The 14,022-nt window shown below is 33.0% G+C and overlaps 2 long non-coding RNA genes across 2 annotated transcripts in view; both read right to left on the minus strand.

Moving 5' to 3' along the window:
• The window catches only part of LOC126978216 (uncharacterized), a 112,069-nt gene that overhangs the window by 30,833 nt on the left and 67,214 nt on the right, over positions 1-14,022 (minus strand). The window lies entirely within an intron of this gene.
• Positions 5,530-7,652, minus strand: LOC126978211 (uncharacterized). Its single transcript, XR_007732536.1, has 3 exons — positions 7,515-7,652; positions 6,520-6,649; positions 5,530-5,706 (listed from the first exon to the last, which is right to left on the minus strand). It is a non-coding gene; the product is annotated as an uncharacterized LOC126978211 (long non-coding RNA).

The following is a 14,022-nucleotide window of genomic DNA, read 5'->3' on the forward strand; positions in this document are numbered from 1 at the left end:
ATTTTTCAAACATAATATATAGAAAGATATTATTTATATACACTATTATGTCGCTTAGTAATAGGTGCACATGTTTAGATGCGATGTATCTTTATAAAATAATTAACAATTACATACACATGACATAATCTTAGTAAAAGTGAGTCTTCATGCCCCATCTCGATTTCCCTTGCATTCTGATGTATATACGGTATTTGCTTAATATTAGCCAGTCTTAATAGGCCTGTAGTTTTACAAATCACCGATAATATCTATAAACAAAGAGATCAAAAGATCGCTCAAAAATAAAGTGATTTGATGTCCGTCACATTCATTACCGATCTGTATATTTACTTTAGCGATATTATGGTTAACTATTGTATACCTGCATTACACACCAATGCAATTACTCAGTCATATTATCATGTAATATATCCACACTATTTTTTATTCGTTTATTCACAATACATATTAACTATAATAATCACCAAGTAACAAGGAACTCAAACACAACAAAATTTATTTATACTATTCTGCTACCACAATTATTATACTTTATACACAATATTATATAATACAATATTTAACATTATTATGCTTTAGCGGTCGAATATGTCTTATATATGATATTTTACTCAAGCTAAAGCTAGATAACACTCTTTGTTATGTTTTTTAAAGTGATAGGATAAATAATAAATATAATATAAAATTTATAAAACAAAATTTTATGAACGCTGCGGTACTCGAACCTCGTGGGTTCCGTGCCGGTGCTCTAACGAACTGAGCTAACCGTTCGAGTGACGTATTAATTATTAGTACGTCATAAAATCACAAGATTTTATGACGATTTAAGCATACAAATGCTTTGTTCAACTCTCAGTTTTTATGACGAAGTAATTTTTTTGCCTCCACCACTCGTTCGTTGATCTCATTAGTCAGTGAGGATTCAGCTCATCCATGTACAATAATTGATTCTTCAAATATATCACTTAATCCCATGGAAGAAAATACAATATCGAATAAAATTTAAAAAAATGTAGATATGACAAAATTGTAAATTACATCATTTCTACATTCCTCAAACATAAGTCAACCCTGACGAACTAAGATGAGCTTATACAGTATGTCCTTAAAAATATAGAAAATGGTGGACAAGTTGATGTGGCTTACACTGATTTTGAAATGCCTTCGATAACGCCATTATCGCCACATCATTTTACTAGCCAAACCGGAAAGTCTAGGTACATATGGGGTTCTGATAAGATGGTTTAAATCATACTTGTCTTATCGATCTCAGGCTAACGATAGTAGGTGGGTACAGATCGGATTTTGTGAAAATTCCATCAGGTGTTCCACACGGATCTCACTTGGGACCATAGCTTTACAACGCATATATTTATGATATATACAGATATTTTAATGCATGCAACCATCTTTTAAACGCAGATGATAAAAAAATATTTTACAAAATACACAATCAAAATGACTGCAATAAATTACAATTACCTACTCTTAATAATCTATCTGAGTATTATAAAAACAATTTTATTTCAGTTAATGCACCTAAATGTCAAAAGATATCGTTAAGTCCTAAGGGAAATAAGATACAATTTGCATACACGCTAAATGGAATTACTATTAAAAATTAGGTGTTGTTAGTTTTGACATCAAACTATGTCTGAGCATGTTGATTACGTTGCGAACAAAGCGTTCAAGAACTTAGGTTTTATGATACGTACCTGTAAACCTTTTAATGACCTTGCATGTATTAAATCTGTTTACTATGCATACGTGCGTAGTGTCTTAGAGTACGCTAGTTGTCGGTCGCCCCATTATATAACTTATATAGAAAAACTAGAAAAGAATCAAGCTAAATTTATAAGGCACCTTAACTTTCGTCATACAATTTTTTCCAACTATAAAGATGCATGCATCATAATATAATTTCACTAGCAGACAGAGGAACGTTATTAGATACAATGTTCTTATTTAATATAATAAATAATCTTCTGGACTCCCCAACATTACTTGCTAGTATTAATTACAATGGCACATAGTACTAAAACGAACGAGAAATACGCCTCTTTTTTCATTATCAATTTAAACTACGAACTTTGGTAAAAATTCTCCCATTAATAGAATTTGTAAGAATTACAATGAAGTTTTTTCGAATGTCGACATGCATAATCGCAGTAAAAATATGTTCAAAAAAGAAATTATCAAAATATTAATGAATACAGTAGATACGAAAAATGTTACTGGAGCAATATCAAACCAATAAAAAATTAAACACACGCACACATACACATCCAAACATAATATAAACACTATTACCGATTATAACATAATATAATAATAGATGTAATATATATTACATTCGTATTCATACGCATAATATTGTTTAAAACTATACATAAAATTATCATGTAATAGTAAATTTAGTTGAAATTCATAAGTTGATTTTTTATTTATGCAGAGAGACCTGAAATTGGCTGTTATATGAACACTAATTTTAAACACTCTTTTGTTATATTTATACTGTTGGTCTTTTCATCGCTATTATTTATATATTATATTGCTATCAAGGGTTATGCCCAGACACTTCACATCTGTTTTCCATTTAAATAATTTACTATCTACTGTAATAAGCTTTAACTTGGTTTTTATTCTGTGTGTAAAGTGGATTATGCACGTTTTAGAAACATTCAACTACAGGTCTACCGATTTACACCATCTGATTACAATGTACAGAGCGTTTCAACTGTCAACTTTCCCTCTGACCACTAAGACGACATCGTCAGCATAGCCTATGCAAGTAAGGGTTTGTGCAGTGAGGGAATTCGGCAGCCCATGAACGACAACTCTCCAGAACAGCGGGGATGTGAATCCACCTTGTGGAGCTTCTGGCCTCTGGTGGTTTTCCTGGTTGTTTCTTGGCCGACCACCAACAAGTTAAATTGCTGCCGCATTTTGTAGATACAAGCAGTATCCAAATGTTTTGAGTTTTCTTTAGTGCCAATTCCGCCAATACTTGTCCCCAAACAACTCGACACGCGCTTCGCCTCTACACGAGGCATCCTCAGGACATGCTGACTCGCCAATATCTCCCACGAGACTCGGTCACATTTGGATAATTATGGATTTCCGCAAAGTAACGCCTGCTTCAATAAAGATACTAGCTCTTTTTATAGTACCATGAGTTCTTCGGATGAGTATTCACTAACGGACGAAATGGGTGCATTTTGCTTGCATCAGTTTAATCGTATACATAACAAATAGAACAGACTAGTTTTTTCGAACCTATTAATTTATGTATCTAAGTGCACGGATCTTCTTACACCTATTCATTTCTAACTGGCAAAATCATTTGAAACCACCAACCATTAGATCACGCACCGCAGATCCGCTATATTTATGATTAGGTTAATTTTCAAAATATTAACAATAGAATGATACCTCTGGTATTGACCGGGAATGTGCGATTTTATCTCGCACTATTGACCAGCGTTTCAGCTTCTTAAATGAAACGGTATTTGTCCTGGTTGTTTCTTGGCTGACCTCCTACCTGTTTTTGACCGACAAGTTAAATTGCTGCCGCATTTAACAGATACTAGCAGTTTTTATAGTACAAGCATGAGTTCTTAAAATCAGTATTCGCTAACGGGCGAAATAAGTGCGTTTTTCATCGCATCAGTTTAATGGCATACATAAAAAATAGAACAGACTATTAGATCTAGTTTTTTCGAACCAATTAATTAATGTATCTGAGTGCACCGATCCTCTTACACCTATTCATTTCTACCTGCTTTGTTGATAGATGCAAAATCATTTGAAACCACCAACCATAAGATCACGCACCGCAGATCCGCTATATTTATGATAACGGTAAATTTTCAAAATATAAACAATAGAATGATACCTTTGGTATTGACCGGTAATGCCCATTTTAATCTCGCCCTATTGACGAGCGTTTTAGTTTCTTAAATGAAACGGTATTTGCTCTTCCGTCATTCTTCTACATCAGCTCCATACACGTCTTATAGGTATATACATACATAAGACGTGTGCGGAGCTATTCGCATCCAGTATGGTATAACTCAGCTCTGAAAAAAGTGATTAAGGAGAAAAGTGAATACTATAAAAAAATTAGCAACTACGGTAACAATTCGGACTGTCTTACATAATATAAGTCATTATTTCTGAGAATATGCCCTTCCACTATTGCTCTATCTATCGCTATGCTTTGAAGTAAATCACTTTCTACTGGCTCTGTCCCTTGGTTATGTAAATTGGCATTTATTACACCAGTATATTAGAAAGGACCTCGATATGAAATTACAAATAATAGACCATTTCCAAAAATTTGCATAAATGCTTAGATCCTTGAGAAGGTCAGCCGCAATGGTATACTACCTTGAAAAACACCTTTAGTCCCTTCCAACATGAATTTCTGAAAGTTAGTTCAATATTGCTAATCTTTTACGTCTCAATAATTTTATTACTTACGCTATGGATTGTACGCAAGTCGATTTAATCTATGCCGACTATAGTAAGGCGTTCGAGAAAATCTACCGCAGCACATTATGCAAGCTAATTCAGCCAAGAATACGGAGCGACTTGCGACGATGGTTCTCATCAAACATAGTTCTGTTGTACTAAATAACTATATTCCAAGTTGGGTTCCAGTAGCTAGTGGTGTTCCCCAGGCATCACTACTTGGTCCACTTCTTTTTATTATCTATTTAGATGATACAGATTGCTGTTTTAAGTCTGCCAACTTACTTTCCTTCGCTGATGATATGAAAATATTCTCTTCAATAACATCTATCCTTGACATTAATGCCCTTCAGGAGAATCTCAACCGTCTAGAGTATTATATTATTAATAAACTAGAACTTATTAAATCAAAAAATTCAGTAGTCAAATATGCCCCTAAAATGAATAACCTACAAACAGATTACACATTACAAGGTCAATTGAAAAACTTGTAATTGATGTATATTACTATTTAAGTACCTATAGAAATGATATTAGCTATTGGTTTTCCTTAAATGGGCGATAAAAGACTTTTGAACAATTTTAGACCGATATAACTTCTGAGCCATATATACTACGTTCTAGGGTAATCACGAGACGTTTCTAATTTCTAATAACATCACGACGAAATTCTTGCTTTTCATCATAATATTTGAAAAGTTCGTTCTGCTTCGCCACCTCGACAATCTCGCCACTGTCCCCTACGAAATGCTCGAATTTTTAATAAGTGCGATGTTCAATACCAGTGCGAATACTTTCTGAGGACTGCTTCACTGTTGCGTAACTGGCAGGACGAACACGGCTCTAGAAAGTGTCACACAGTGAATTCCTTCCAAGTTATTCAAGAGATACCTCAAAATCACCAATTCAACTACTTTATACAATAGGTTCTAGAGTGTAAATAGTGCAGGAATATACTTTGAAAAATAATTGATATGTCACAAAAAATAATAAGTGGCATTATTAATGAGAATCCTGTGACTTAAGTTCAGCTCTTTTTAATGAAATAAACAATTAAAATGATTTATTGCTTTAATTTTTTTTAATTTAATTACTTTCTTTTATTTGCTACATGATGTATGTATGCTCCTTGCTCCTTATGGGGCCTGAGTAGTAGAATCATCCACATTAGGTTGTACATCGGATTTACAAACGCCCTTGTGAGCAAACGTTGCACCGCGACAGTCACATCTGAAATGTGAAAAGTAAGAATAATTAAAACAGATTGAACGCTGAAAATAATGATTTATTATAAGTAATTAATTATTGATAGTATAAACATATTTTAATACATAGATAAAATAAATCTGCCAGCACAATTTTCCAAACACCCATTGAAGCACCGACTAATTTATAAGCCCTAAATTTGAAATTGCTAACGCTACAAACAAAGTTTAATAAAACCAAGTTCTTTGTCGAGCTCAATTAAGTCAGGATGTTCTCAAATCGCCTATCTCCGTCATTTATGGACTGATTTGAATTTCGTTTTTTGAAATTAATATGATGGGAATAGCGATAAATAATATAACGCGTCTATAACCAATCAAATTTCAAGGGAATGAAAATATTACCATTGAAACCATAATATTCACCATATTGCATATGAAGCAGGCAAGAAAACAGGAAGTCCCTGATGGAACCATATATCATAACCGTATCAGAGCTTATTACGATTATCACGAGACAAATTCATATACTTTCTTCATCTTTCTATAAATGGAATTTATTGTTTTGTTAAAATGGCGACACACCCAAGCTTCCAGAATATTCTAAGAATAGTTGAAAATAGACAAGACGGTATCGTTCTCAAGAAAAATGACGATAAGTGATCACCACCGCACACACTATGTTGTAACACAGCCACCTCCGGGGCGTTGATGGTTTTTAAATTGGTGATACGCCCTTCATGTGTTAAGTTTTGTTCATAATATTTTTCAAATTAGTAAGCTCTATATTATTATCACGTAATTATCTTTATCATAATACATTATTCGGAATACTTACAAGCATCTGTTGTCATATGTTTGTCCATTAGTGGCATAGACAGGAACGTAGTCATGTGCGCACTCTAATTCACAGAGGAGTTTTGATTTTGCACTTGCCCAAGCAACGATTGATAAAATCAATGTAACAACTGAAATAAAAATGTTTAGTCCTTTAAATATTAGCATGACATTTATAATGAAGAAAACAGTGGATGATTAAGGTGTTAAACTTCTTTAAAGTGAGGATACTAATATAAAATTAGAACTACTATATTTTTGTTGTCTAATCATTCATATAATCACAATGGTAAATTTAGCACTGACTCTTTGTAATTTATGTTGTAAGTTCTCTTAAAATGAAGCTTTCAGTTTGTTTAAACCAAAATATGAAATAAAGATTTTGAATAAATATTATAAATAATTAATATCTAAAAAAACATTTGCAATTGATGTTTAATATCTTCGTACTTTCATACTAACTACTAACGTACTAAAATACTTTCATATTATTTGATAGTAGATAGTGATTTTCAAAATCCATTAACTTATTATTATGTTTAATTAATGTGTAACTGAAAAGACAAATTCTAATATTTTTATTCAAAATACCATATAAAATCACTGAACGTCAAAAACTACCACCCATTTAAAATGTGTGTTTTAGACTTTACAATGAGCGCGAGAAACTCAGCGGGCCTCTTCATTGTATTATAAAATTTCGTTACAATCAAATTAATAATTTAAATAGCCTGAAGTTGCTCCATTTCCAATCTGAGGTATTATTAGGAAAGTCATTTGTGTTATAATAACCTTTACGACATAAACGTCTTTTAACAATTCTTTTGAATTTCGTAATTTAAAAATTGGAATGATCATTTTCTAAGATCATGTTAAAATCATGCAAAAGCATCGTCTCACAACAGAATAACTAAATCGACCTAACCAAGTTAGTAGGCATAACAGTAAAATTTTAACGGGTGTGATGAAACGGTGGAAAATATAGATGATACTTACAAAGTAATAGTTTCATGGCGAATGGTTTTATTTCCTTCTATGGACGTGACAAGCTATGAGGAGAATTCCAGACGATTAGTAGTATTGAAAACTTTCTTCCATTGCCTTATATAGGTAGCCCACAAGGAAGTTATTATAATTATAATTAGTTTTGTTAAGAAGTCACTATAGTTAATCATTTAAATTAATAATTAATAAATTGTTATTTGTTCAGCTTACCGCGCTATGAAAGTATAATTTATTTTTAATTAAAGTAGATAATATGAAATTATAGTAAATACTGAAATTGATAACTTCTTGATTGTAACGTGCCATAAGGTTGAAGAAATAGAATCGTGTAGCACTCTGCTTCAGTTAAGTAATATAATTTTAAAATGATTATTACATCTAATATTTTAAGTTTAAACAAAAAAAAATACCTATTCAGAGCAAATTTCCAAGGATTTAAATTACGATGTGATTGCTCCGATGGATTGTTGGCTTGATGAATATTCAATAATAATGCAGTTAGATGGATATGTTTCGTTTAGAATTTATGGTGCTGTAAGCTAGTGTGGTGTGTCTGTATGCGAGCCTAAACTGAACTACGCTAGTATAAATTGATATTAACAAACGCCAAAAATTATAGATATTTACTGATCCCCATCAGTGACACAGTGATCAGGACACCACGAATTTATTTGAGGGTTGGAAAGCCTCCTCATGAAGCAAACCTCAAAAAGCCCACTAATAATTACAGATGACTTACGAATTTGCGTTGGAAAAAGAAAAATCTTCAGTTTAATGTGGAGCAGCTTATCTTTACTAAATAATCAGTAGATTTTCTTTATAGCTTAATAAAATAAAGCTTGGGCCCTGAAATTCTACAGCTGGACACCCCTATACAATTCGTTTTCCATCTGTTTCCACAAGAACTATTCAAAAGAATTTTCGTAAGAGACAAATTTCTATCAGGTGTAATAGATCCTTATAGTACTTTTCGTTTTCTGAAGAGGATGTTAGGCAGTTCATTGGTGTGACATTTGTAATTGGTGTGCAATTACCTAGAGTTACAAATCACTGAAGCCCTATTCTCGAAACAAATTTCTAGGGATCAATCTAATCATGACAGGATTTGCATAATACGTCCAGTGGTAGAATCTCTGCATGAAGCTTATAGCAAAGTTCCAATGGAGGAACTTCTTTGTGTGGATGTGCAAATGAGTTCCACTTTTCTCCCTGGGCTGCCCCGGGGCGTAAAAAGAATAGTGTAGTCCCAGGTCCAAGGGTGTTGTAAGAGGCGACTACGGGCTTTTTGAAAGTGGGTGAGTCACGCTGCCGTCTTATGACTTTTAGCACAATCGGGCCTGACTCGTCCGGGTTACTTACCACACTCGCACAGAATACCGGCGTGAAGTAGCGGCACAGTGCCGCTATGTTTCGCATAGGTTAGTGTCGAGGACCGGAGGCCATACTTTGCCCCCCCTCCCCATCACCCCCCAACAAAAATAACGGGCGTGCGGCGCTGTCGCGGTATTAACCTGGTCGCCCTTTAAGCCCGTGTGTATACACAGCCATGTGTATACACACGGAATTACAGGGCGACCAGCGCGTATTTGTCAATGAACACCTCAAGCTTGAAAGTAAAAGTCCGTTTTATAAGTGTCGAGAGCTTACAAAATCTAAATCATACAAATATATATTATGGATTCGAAATTGCCAAATTTTTGTGCGAAGGGACGACAAATCACCGAAAATATCTATAAACAAAGAGGTAGATAGCTCAAAAATAAAGTGATTTGATATCCGTCACTTTCATTACGGATCTGTATATTTACTTTTGCGATAATAATTATGGTTAACTATTGTATACCTACATTACACACCAATGCAATTACCCAGTCATATTATCATGTACTATATCCACACTGTGTTTACTTGTTTATTAACAATATATATTACAATAATCACCAAGTAACAAGGAACTCAAACACAACAAAATTTATTTATACTATTCTCCTACCACAATTATTATACTTTATACACAATATTATATAATACAATATTTAACATTATTATGATTTAGCGGTTGAATATGTCTGATATATGATATTATGCTCATGCTAAAGCTATATAAACCTCTTTGTTATGTTTTTTAAAGTGATAGGATTAATACACAAATAAAATTTTTCAAGACATTATTATTGAACACCCAAGTCTTTAACAACGGCCCGGATATATGTAATGGTTTAAATATTTTTTTAAAAGTGTTTTTGTCCAACTCGCCTCAAAGTATAACCTTGACAATCTTCAATTACCCAAATGTAATGCAATTGGTAAAGCTGGCGTTTGTAAAAATAAATTATTACAATTCCTTAAAACGAAGAGCAAGAGAATGTGGGCGGCGGTGATCACTTAACACCAGGTGACCCGTACACTCGTTTGTCCTCCTAATAGTTAAGCCTCTCAAATATATTTATGACAGCTCTTTATAAGAGGGAATATTTCCATCTAAATGGAAAGAGGCTAACGTCTACGTATTCATAAAAAGAAATTGAAATCTAAAATTGACGCTTAATACATTTAGTAAAATGTTTGAAAAACTTTTAAAGATCAAATTTATTCCACAGATTCATACACAGCACGATTTCCTCAAACATAAGTCAACTATGACGAACTAGCTGAGTTTATACAGTATGTCCTTAAAAATATAGAAAATGGTGGACTAGTTGATGTGGTTTACACTGATTTCGTATAGCCTTCGATCGTGTAGACCACATCATTTTACTAGCTAAACCAGAAAGTCTAGGTATACATGGGGATAGTATAGTTTAAATTATACTTGTCTAATCGATCTCAGGCTAAATTTTGTGAAAATTCGATCAGGTATTCCACACGGATCTCACTTGGGACCATTGCTTTACAACGCATATATTTATGATATATACAGATATTTTAATGCATGCAACAATCTTTTATTCGCAGATGGTAAAAAATATTTGATTACGTTGCGAACAAAGCGTTCAAGAACTTAGGTTTTGTGATACGTACCTGTAAACCTTTTAATGACCTTGCAAGTATTAAATCTGTTTACTATACATACGTGCGTAATGTCTTAGAGTACGCTAGTTGTATCTGGTTGCCCCATTATATAACGTATATATAAAAACCAGGAACGAATCAATCTAAATTTATAAGGCACCTTAACATTCGTCATAAAAAACTATAAAGATGGCTGCATGCATCATAATATAATTTCACTAACAGACGTTAGTAGATACAATGATCTTATTAAATATATTAAATAATCTTCTGGACTTCCCAAAATTACTTGCTAGTATTTACTACAATGTACCACTAAAATGAACGAAAAATACGCCACTATTTTCATTATCATTTTACACTATGAACTATGGTAAAAATTCTCCGATTCATAGAATTTTTAAGAATTACAATAAAGTTTTTTGGAATGTCGACGTTCATAATCGCAGTAAAAATATCTTCAAAAAATAAAAAGATGGTCCCACAAAACCATCTTGTTGGTTTGTCTGTGGGATCAGCGCAAATTTTATAATAACATTTAGTAACTTAATACTATGTAAATAGATGTAAAGTAATGCAGCTTTTTTATAAACTTTATTGACTCCTTTGTGTGCTCATTGGCGTAAAAAGAACTTCCATACAAAAAAATATGTCTACTTCTCTAGTTTTCCCCGCTACCGCTCGTGGCAGTGAGAACCCATAACTACCCGCACTCTATCCACTAGTGTAAATCACGTAAACATCGGGACACAACTTTATGCTGGATCCTAGTCGTTCCCGGTGATTTAACACCTAATTAGTGGTCGGCAAGGTATTCTAACAGGCTAATAGATGTTAAGATGCAAATTACGTGGCTTCTTCGTCGTTTTAATGTTCTATGCTTTCTGTGATCTCTTTGGGATAAGAGTTTTATTTATTTATTTATTATATTACTAGCTGACCCGACAGACGTTATTCTGTATATAATAAATAAAATAATGTTTTTATATGAATTTGTCAATAATATATCATAACATCAAATTACTTCGTGAAATATGCACCCTGCTGTCAAACCGTGCGTCAATAAATTCTCTCATAGAAATTATGTATGGACACACCAAAGGAAGAACAAATTTGTTGTTTTTATTAAATTTAGCAGCATTTTCCTATTTATTCACCTTTTAAACCTTCTCTGGACTTCCACAAACAATTCAAGACCAAAATTTGCCGAATCGGTCCAGCCGTTCTCGAGTTTTAGCGAGACTAACGAACAGCAATTCATTTTTATATATATAGATATTATTACTGCGCCCAATCTCTATTACTTTAGAGTCCAGAGTTATGAATTAAAAGAACTCAATTACTACACAATAAATGTGTATAGCTACTTATTTTTTTTAGTGTAGTAATAAGTATTTAAATTGTAATTGTAGCTGTAGGTAGTACTTGTATACCGCAGTCGCTGTCCGTGCTGTGAAACACGGTGCCTACTGAAAATCAGTGTCGAGGCTCGGAAGGCTCGACGTATACTGAGTGGGCGTCGGATTGGCAATACTAAAGTGATTGCACTGCTCCTCAATCTAATTGTTTTATTTATTTTTATTTTACTAGGCCTGTTTTAATTATTTTTTAGTTTGTTTTTGTAGTTTAAGTTTAGTTTGCTTAATTAATTTTAGTTTAATATATTATGTTGAAATTACTTTTTTGTTAAAGATTCCCTTATTATATTATAATTTATGACCTATGAAAAGGGGTGCACTTAGGGGTAGATATCTATATTGGTTTTATGGTAAAAGTATTTATTTACTTAAGATACTAAATGACACTTGGTAAATAACTATAATTAATGGTTCTATTTGTGAGTACGCGGATTTCTACTATTAATTGGTTAAAATGGTTACTCGGACCAGTCCTGTAATGGTTATAGACAAATGGTTAATGGTTACTAGGACCGGACCGATCAATGGTTACTCGCATACTGCCTTACTAAAGGCAACACATGGTTTTATTACAATTAATATTATCTACTAAGCAATATTTGTAATATAATGCTGTTCGATGGATTCACTTCGAACACCCTATTTTAAGCAGTGTAATTATGTTGCCAATAAAGTTTATTATTATTTTTAATTAAACTTACTATGTTTTTTTACTTTACAGTCATAAAGTCACATATGAATGAAAGATGTTTTTTCCAGGATTATTAACAAAAAGGCCGGCAATCTTCCTGTGATGTGGGGCGCCGGTATTGACTCGTTTGGCCTCCTGTTCACTATGTTAATAGTAAGAAATGAATTTAAAAACACGCTTTTATATAATAAGTATCTAACTTAAAATATAAAATATTTTTTAAAAACTACGTAAAGTATTTAAACTAAGTAAGAAAAAAAATTTATTGTAAAAAGCATGAGGTGTTTGATGATATTTTGGTTTTTATTTACATAATTATATTTATTGCTAAAGGTAGAGTGAATTTGAAGATATTTTAATTTAATGTTATAATAAAATACTAAATAGTTAAATAAATAAATAAGTTTGGTTTTATGCAAATTCCGGCTTATTGAGGGGGTCAAAAATCACGTACCAAATACTCACCAGTGGGTGGCGCTTTTCACAGGATGCCCGCTAGATTATGGGTACCAGAACGGCGCCTATTTGTGCCGTGAAGCAATAATGTGTAAGCATTACTGTGTTTCGGTTAGATGGACGTCCTACCTAGAGAAATAACTGGGCAAATGAGACTTAACATCTTATGTGTCTAGGTGACGAGCGTAATTGTAGTGCCGCTCATAATATTTGGGCTTTTTAAGAATCCTGAGTGGCACTGCATTGTAATGGGCAGGGCGTATGAATTACCATCAGCTAAACGTCCTGCTCGTCTCGTCCGTTATTTTCATAAAAAAACACTTACTTTCCATGATTACATACAAACAGACATACATAGAAGCTTATGAAAGTTTATGCAAATATTCCGTGACATATTACATACTTAGTTATAGTTTTACATGGTATTTGCGTGTAAAAATATTCTCACATTGATGTTAACTTATATGATAACTACCTTAAACGACAAGCGTTGTTCTGTAGATAATAAAAAAGTACTGTTTTATATGAATTCGCCAATAATATTAAAAAAAATCAAGAACTATTTCGCAAAAATGCTCCCTGTTGTTTTAATGAAATTGTTTCACAGCGCGTTAGAGTAAAAGTGTTCTGTGACCATGTGTCACTAAATTCTCTCACAGAAACCATATCCATACAAAACAAGTATTGAAAATAAAACTAATTATGGGTCCAAAATGAAAACTATCCTATCTCTCAAGTTGGACCAAACTGCACTCCATGAAGTAATCCCCATTTAAATCCGTTCATTAGTTTATGAGTCCATCGCGGACAAACAACGTGTCACGTTATTTATATATATTAAGATAATCTGTAATTGATGTGAAAGATTTATACCAGAGCTTTAAATTATCGTAATCACCCCTATAATGTCTTTATCACGTGG

The sequence above is a fragment of the Leptidea sinapis genome, chromosome 47 (assembly GCF_905404315.1).
Source record: "Leptidea sinapis chromosome 47, ilLepSina1.1, whole genome shotgun sequence".
In the NCBI taxonomy this organism is placed as follows: Eukaryota; Metazoa; Arthropoda; class Insecta; order Lepidoptera; family Pieridae; genus Leptidea; species Leptidea sinapis.